Source organism: Typopeltis vanoorti, chromosome 5 (assembly GCF_054136105.1).
Source record: "Typopeltis vanoorti isolate ZY-2024b chromosome 5, IOZ_Tvanoo_1.0, whole genome shotgun sequence".
In the NCBI taxonomy this organism is placed as follows: Eukaryota; Metazoa; Arthropoda; class Arachnida; order Uropygi; family Thelyphonidae; genus Typopeltis; species Typopeltis vanoorti.
In genome coordinates, this window is record NC_143553.1 from 92,624,583 (window position 1) to 92,630,582 (window position 6,000).

Consider the following 6,000-nt stretch of genomic DNA (forward strand, 5'->3'; position numbering starts at 1 on the left):
TTTTCTCTTTCCTACAGTCTTTAGCAACTAAGTTCTTCCTAAAGACGTCCACCCCAATAATCTAGTTCAGCAAGTTGTAGCATACGAGCCAACGGATATATACGTTGCTACTTCCTGTAGTGACGCATAATCTCCATGCCCATCCTGGGCGAGCAAACTGCTCATAAATTCTACCCTCACTGTAGCGGCAACAGATACATGAATATGAAAAGCATCTTGCTTCACCCCTAAAGACATTAATGTTAATTGTCTTAGTATCACCTCTGGGTCTAGCTCCCAGTGATGAGACCTCAGTAAAGGCTAAAACCGAGTCTGGTAGTAACCATTTCCATAATGCATAGCATTATACATGTCTATAAGGATATGTGCTTTGCATTATAGGAAAGCCAAGGCAAGTGATGTGAAGTCATTAGCTTCTATATACAAGTTGCCCCAGTCCTGAAAATACTTCAGCACAAACTTTGTTTGCTTATACTTGGATAAAGGATTAAATCAAGTATATAATTTCTTGATATCTTTAATTTAATGTGCCATGGAAATGTTTGTAGAAATCTGGGCTGCTGCACCTGATATTTTCAAGGCATTTATAGGACTTGGCATCTACCTTCCTCTGTAACTGTCAGTTTTCTCTCAGATCATTCACTACATATAATTGTGGAGGGTGTTTTCTTGCTCTTCAGATTTTCCAACTAATGCATGTGTTGTATGGAGATGTGGTATTTCACCCATCCTCTTTTTCATATATATAAATGACGTTCTTTTACTGACTTCAAACCCCATGCATAGTTTTGCTGATAATAGCACTTCATCATCCTACTCATGCAAAAAATCTGGCAGTCCACAAACATCTCACACTTCTAAATCATGTACAATAAGTGCTCTAAACACTGATCCTCACTTCCTTACTCAATGGAGAGATAACAGTCGTCACCTGCAATGATTTCAAAACACAGTTTTCTCTTTTCTTCTTTTAAAAAAGAACTTAGTTTCATCTTCCTTCATATTTTATGATACTTAACTTAATCAAAACCAGATCTCTCTCTCTCTCTCTCCAATTCATATCTTTGCTCCTAGTCTTTCTTGGTATAATCACATCACTTTTCTAACATTCTGTATTTTCAACTTTTGGAAAAACTTGGCTTTTTTTTTTTAATTTTTTTAAGCTCAAGACATTAATTTTCATCTACAGCTACTTACCATGTGCAAATCTAAGATCCATCTAGGCTTGAAATACTGCTTGTATATTTTGGGCGGTGCTCCCAAACCTCTTCAAAAAATTCTTTATGGTATTCAGAACAGGACAGTTTGGTTGATTGATAACCTCTCATGCAAATCTTCTTCAGCCACAGTCTCAAACTGTCAGTTTCTGCATTGTCTCTTACTAATTACCAGTTATTAATTATTAATTAATAACTGGTAATTAGTAAGTTATTAATTAAATGCCATCTTCAGGAACATAAAGAATGTTCCTGAAGACGGCAACGTCACGTTGCCGAAATATAGAAGTTATTTATTAAAGTTACCTTTAATTAATATACTTTATATGCGTTGTTAATTCCGTAAACTAATTACCAGAAAAATGAAAATTCTAAGAAATAATATCCTTGTTTAATCCTTTATCCAAGTGTAAGCAAACAAAGTTTGCCTCTATGCACCAACAGCCTAACAATTCCTTTGTGTACTAATCCTGATATTGCTTCACATGCCCATTTTTATTTGCACACACTTTGATAAAGGATAAAAACAAAAATACAATTTCTTGTCCAGTGTAATTTAATTTCTAACGAGCATGAAACTTGCTCCAACTATTTCTACTCATCTTATACAGACTCCAAAATGTCCTTTTCTTTCAGACTGAATGCTTAATCTATTTTTTATCACCTTACTCCACCCAAGTAAATTTAATTTGAGAGGTTTTCCTCAAATCTTCTTGCCCTCATGAACTATTCCAACCTAAACAAATATCGTTGCATCAAACTGCCCTTCGTATGGAAACTCACATTTGTAAACAATTAGCTAAATGGCCAAGAACACTCAACCAAAGCCAGTAGGTGGCATATATCTCCCTGTTCATTATCTTTTAGTGAAGTGTATCTGTGTGCGCACAGATATTGATATAAATCCTATGAAGATGACAATTTAACTTTGATGAAATATTAAAAATAAGTAAATTTTTAGTTGTTATTATTATTATTATTACTTGACACCTCCAGGGAGTCCAAGGACTCATTGCGGGAGGGCTCTCTACTTTACTTTACTAAATACATCTCACCCTCTCTACTATTACTTCATTTTCCTACTACGACACTACTATCATCAACACCATCTACCACATCATCATCACCAACAACAGTATTTTTTTGTCTGTAAATTGCATGTATTCTGAAGGCTAATTTGTCTGTATGCAGGATGAAAAACCCTGCTATGTGTATGAGATTGGCTAACTCACCTTCAAATGAAAAAGCCCATATAAGGATTCCCCCCTCTTCACAATGAGAATCGAACTTGGATCTTTTCCAATAGAAGGGCACAACGTTCTGCTGTTCTTCAAATTGCATTACGGATGTTGTCAATTTCCTTAAACAATGTCATGTGTCATAAATACAGTAACTGTGGAATGGCAAATACAGGGGTCTAAAAAGTAAGAACTATAATTAGGAGTCTTCAGAAAATGAAAATAGTGTTTTTTTTTTTATTATTATTTTATTTTGTTTTCCTTCCCTCTTCAATCCATGGATCAAGCAAGTAGAGATATCAAAGTACTTACTCTTAACAATTGCCTAACACAAATAGTCTGTCACTAGAAAACTCATCAGATAATCATCATCCTGCTAATGCCCTTATCATAGCCAGCTCAACTTCCAAATACAATGTAGTTATTACTTTTCTTGGTGATACATACCTTAGCCTTGTCCTTTTCCATGGAATATCCTTCACTCTGCCATCCTCATTCTCATGCCATTTGGAATGACTATGGTACCAAATGAGATGAATTGCCAAGCTCTTCCTTTCCATGGTAAAATTGTTTCCATTCTCCTGATCTAAATGCCAACACCAACCAATTTACAGAAATAAAAGAAACGTAAGTTAAAATAAAGAAATGACCTATCTACATGGTCTAGTATTTTGAAATTGTACAGCATACCAGACTGAAAATAGAAGAATAAGAAGTGTCAGATCACTTGGACAAATACTACTCAACTGTTAGTGCCTCTTGGGGGTACTGATGGATGAAGCCTGCGTATATCACACGAGTCTAATCAGCCATCTCTGGCCTCATCAGTAGATGCTCAGAATACAAGTATCATTGTCTTAGTTGTTTGAAAGTAACTGTGGTTGCATGGCAAGCCTTTTACCCATCTGGATCATACAGTGATACTGTAGATATACAGAAAGTATGGAGTACGTTATACAATATTGAAGTCAAAGTTCACCTAATTTGAAGTAGTGAGCAGCAGTGTTCATATGACACTGCATGATGTCATGATGAACATGCTACAGAAGATGCAGCATTTCTTAGAAAAAATAAAGTTTCAAATGCCACAAAGCAGGGTGGTGGTGGTGCGACTTTTTTTAAAAATTACCGATTCATGATAAAATAATAATGTGGAAATTATAATCAGATATATGAGTATTTCTTTTTAAAAGCGACATTAGTTGTACTCAGGCTCTAACAATTTATGAATGGATTAGGGTGTACGAAATTCCAGAATGTGATACCAAAATGTGTGTAAATATGTGCGTTCATTGATAAAAATTAATTTATATTATAGTAAGAAATAATAATCATGAGACACCCAGCATTCCATTTCTGATGATAATTAAAAAAACTTTAATTCACAAAGCTTTATCTACCTTTATGTTTTTACAAGCAGTATCGTCTTATCTTTGAACTCACGTAGATTCGTAACCGATGTCGACGCTATAGATTACGTCACAACAATCTTCAGGAGTCTTTCACCAGCTGAGAATAGGCTGATGCAAGTTGCAGTACAACCGGAAGCATGTTACCTGCTTAAGTCAGGGTTGACAAGTTACCAAATAACGTAAATAATAAATTCGCTGACGCCCTTTATTTCCCAAGTTTTGATAATTGATGAAAAGAAATATATATATATATATATATATATATATATATATATATTCACTCAATTTTTTTAACACCTGAGATTTCATCATCACTTGACACTAATGCATTATGGAATGGAGAAGAGAATGTGAAAACGGCAATGCAATTTGGACAGGAGTTTGGGGTGGGTCAGGGAAGTCATGGAGTATGATTTGATATTTATTGCGCAAAGACATCAAAGGTCATGCTGCACCAGGACACAGGTTAGAGCAGTACATATGGTAACCGGTTAGTAAGACAATCACAAAAATCCATGCCCTTGGCGGGACTCGAACCTGCAGCCTCTTGGCTGGAGAGCGGATACGCTAATCATTCGCCAAACCGAGCTGGCTGGAGGTCATTGAAACACAGTGTAAGGAGAGTGGATTCTGAATGTGTCAATGAATGCATATATGTGGATGTCAGAGTAGGAATGGAACAGCCAGGAATACATAGGAGGGTGAAGTCTGAGGGTATGTGGGAGCAGGTAAGGGCAAGTCAGATGGGGAAGCATGAGTAGAAGTTGTTAGAGACCAAGAAATGAAGTGTTATGCTTATTTGCGAATGCTAGGAGTATCAGAAATAAGGGAGGTGAAATTGATGCATTGATTGAGTTTATGTGTCCAAAAATAGTTGAAATAAGTGAAACATAGTTGGATAAGAATGACATCTTGGAAGGGATAGAAATGGAGGAATATGATATTTTTCGTGAAGATAGGAAGGCAAGGAGAGAGAGAGAGAGAGAGAGAGAGGGGAAGTGCTGCTGATAACAGCAAAGGAATTATGTTTGCGCAAGGTTGAGATACAAGGAGAAAAAGTAGCAGTGGTTTTGAAGCAGTAGTGCGAAGTGGAGCTTGGAGTGGAGAGTTGTTGTAGTAAATAGAATGAAATATTTAGTAAGGCTTTGCTACAGGTCAGGGAATGTTGAAGGTGGAGACAAAGAAATGTATCTGCAACTTACCTTAGTAAGCAAGAGAAGGGTGATCATTATGGATGATTCACAATGATGGAAATATCGATTGGAATGAAGAGATAGCTTCAATGGAGAATAAATGTCTCAACTTCTTAAGAACCAACAATCTTAAGCAATATATAACGGAGGGTATACGAGGGAAAAGAGTCTTAGGTCTAGTTATATCATAAGAGGATGTGATTGTGAATGGAGTGACTAATCTTCCTCCAATCGGAGAGAGAGAGAGAGAGACTAACCATAAAGTGATCATCTGGGCTGCAGAGTTGCATTAGAACCTTTATAAACAAGACGGGGTTTTATGTGAAACTACAAGTCTGACGATTATGGAAAACTTAGGAGAAAACTGGGATTATAGCATGGAAAGTGCAGTTGAGTGGTAAGGATACAGGTTGTGTGGGCATTGATGGAGAGCTATTTAACAATAGCATTGTCTGAGTGCATTCAAAAGTGGTAATGCTAAACAAGATAAGAGTTGGATGAATGAGAAAATTAATCGTGATATCTGAAAGAAGCGAATATGGAATAAGGCGATTCGGTTGGTAAAGTAGCAAAAGACGAGAGTCTTGGATGTCTCCTCCTATTCATCTTAGGTAAGTCATTGACTCCATGGGATCTTAGTATAATAATAATAATAATAATAATAATATTTTTTTTAGATTTTTTTAAATAATTTTATATTTTATTGATTGCTAAAATATTTATACATACAATAAACATCTTGTGTGACATTGCACCTTATAATTTTTCAGAGTTCAGCACTAAGTGCTGCAATTCCTACATTGGATTTCAATTAAAATTTTTAATACATTTTTGCATTTATATTTATGTATTTACAACACATGTTCTTCTAATATTAACAATGATTATACAGAATTTTTTGTATAATTTTTTATTTATTTCTTTTATTTTTATTTTTTTA

General features: G+C 35.4%; 1 protein-coding gene across 1 annotated transcript in view; it reads right to left on the reverse strand.

Moving 5' to 3' along the window:
• spartin overlaps positions 1 to 3,985 on the reverse strand; it is a 93,463-nt gene extending 89,478 nt beyond the window's left edge. Inside the window, exon 1 of the mRNA XM_090393449.1 lies at positions 3,856 to 3,985. The gene's annotated coding sequence lies outside the window, so the exon portion shown is untranslated. The remainder of the gene's footprint in view (positions 1 to 3,855) is intronic.
• Positions 3,986 to 6,000: the final 2,015 nt, after the last annotated feature.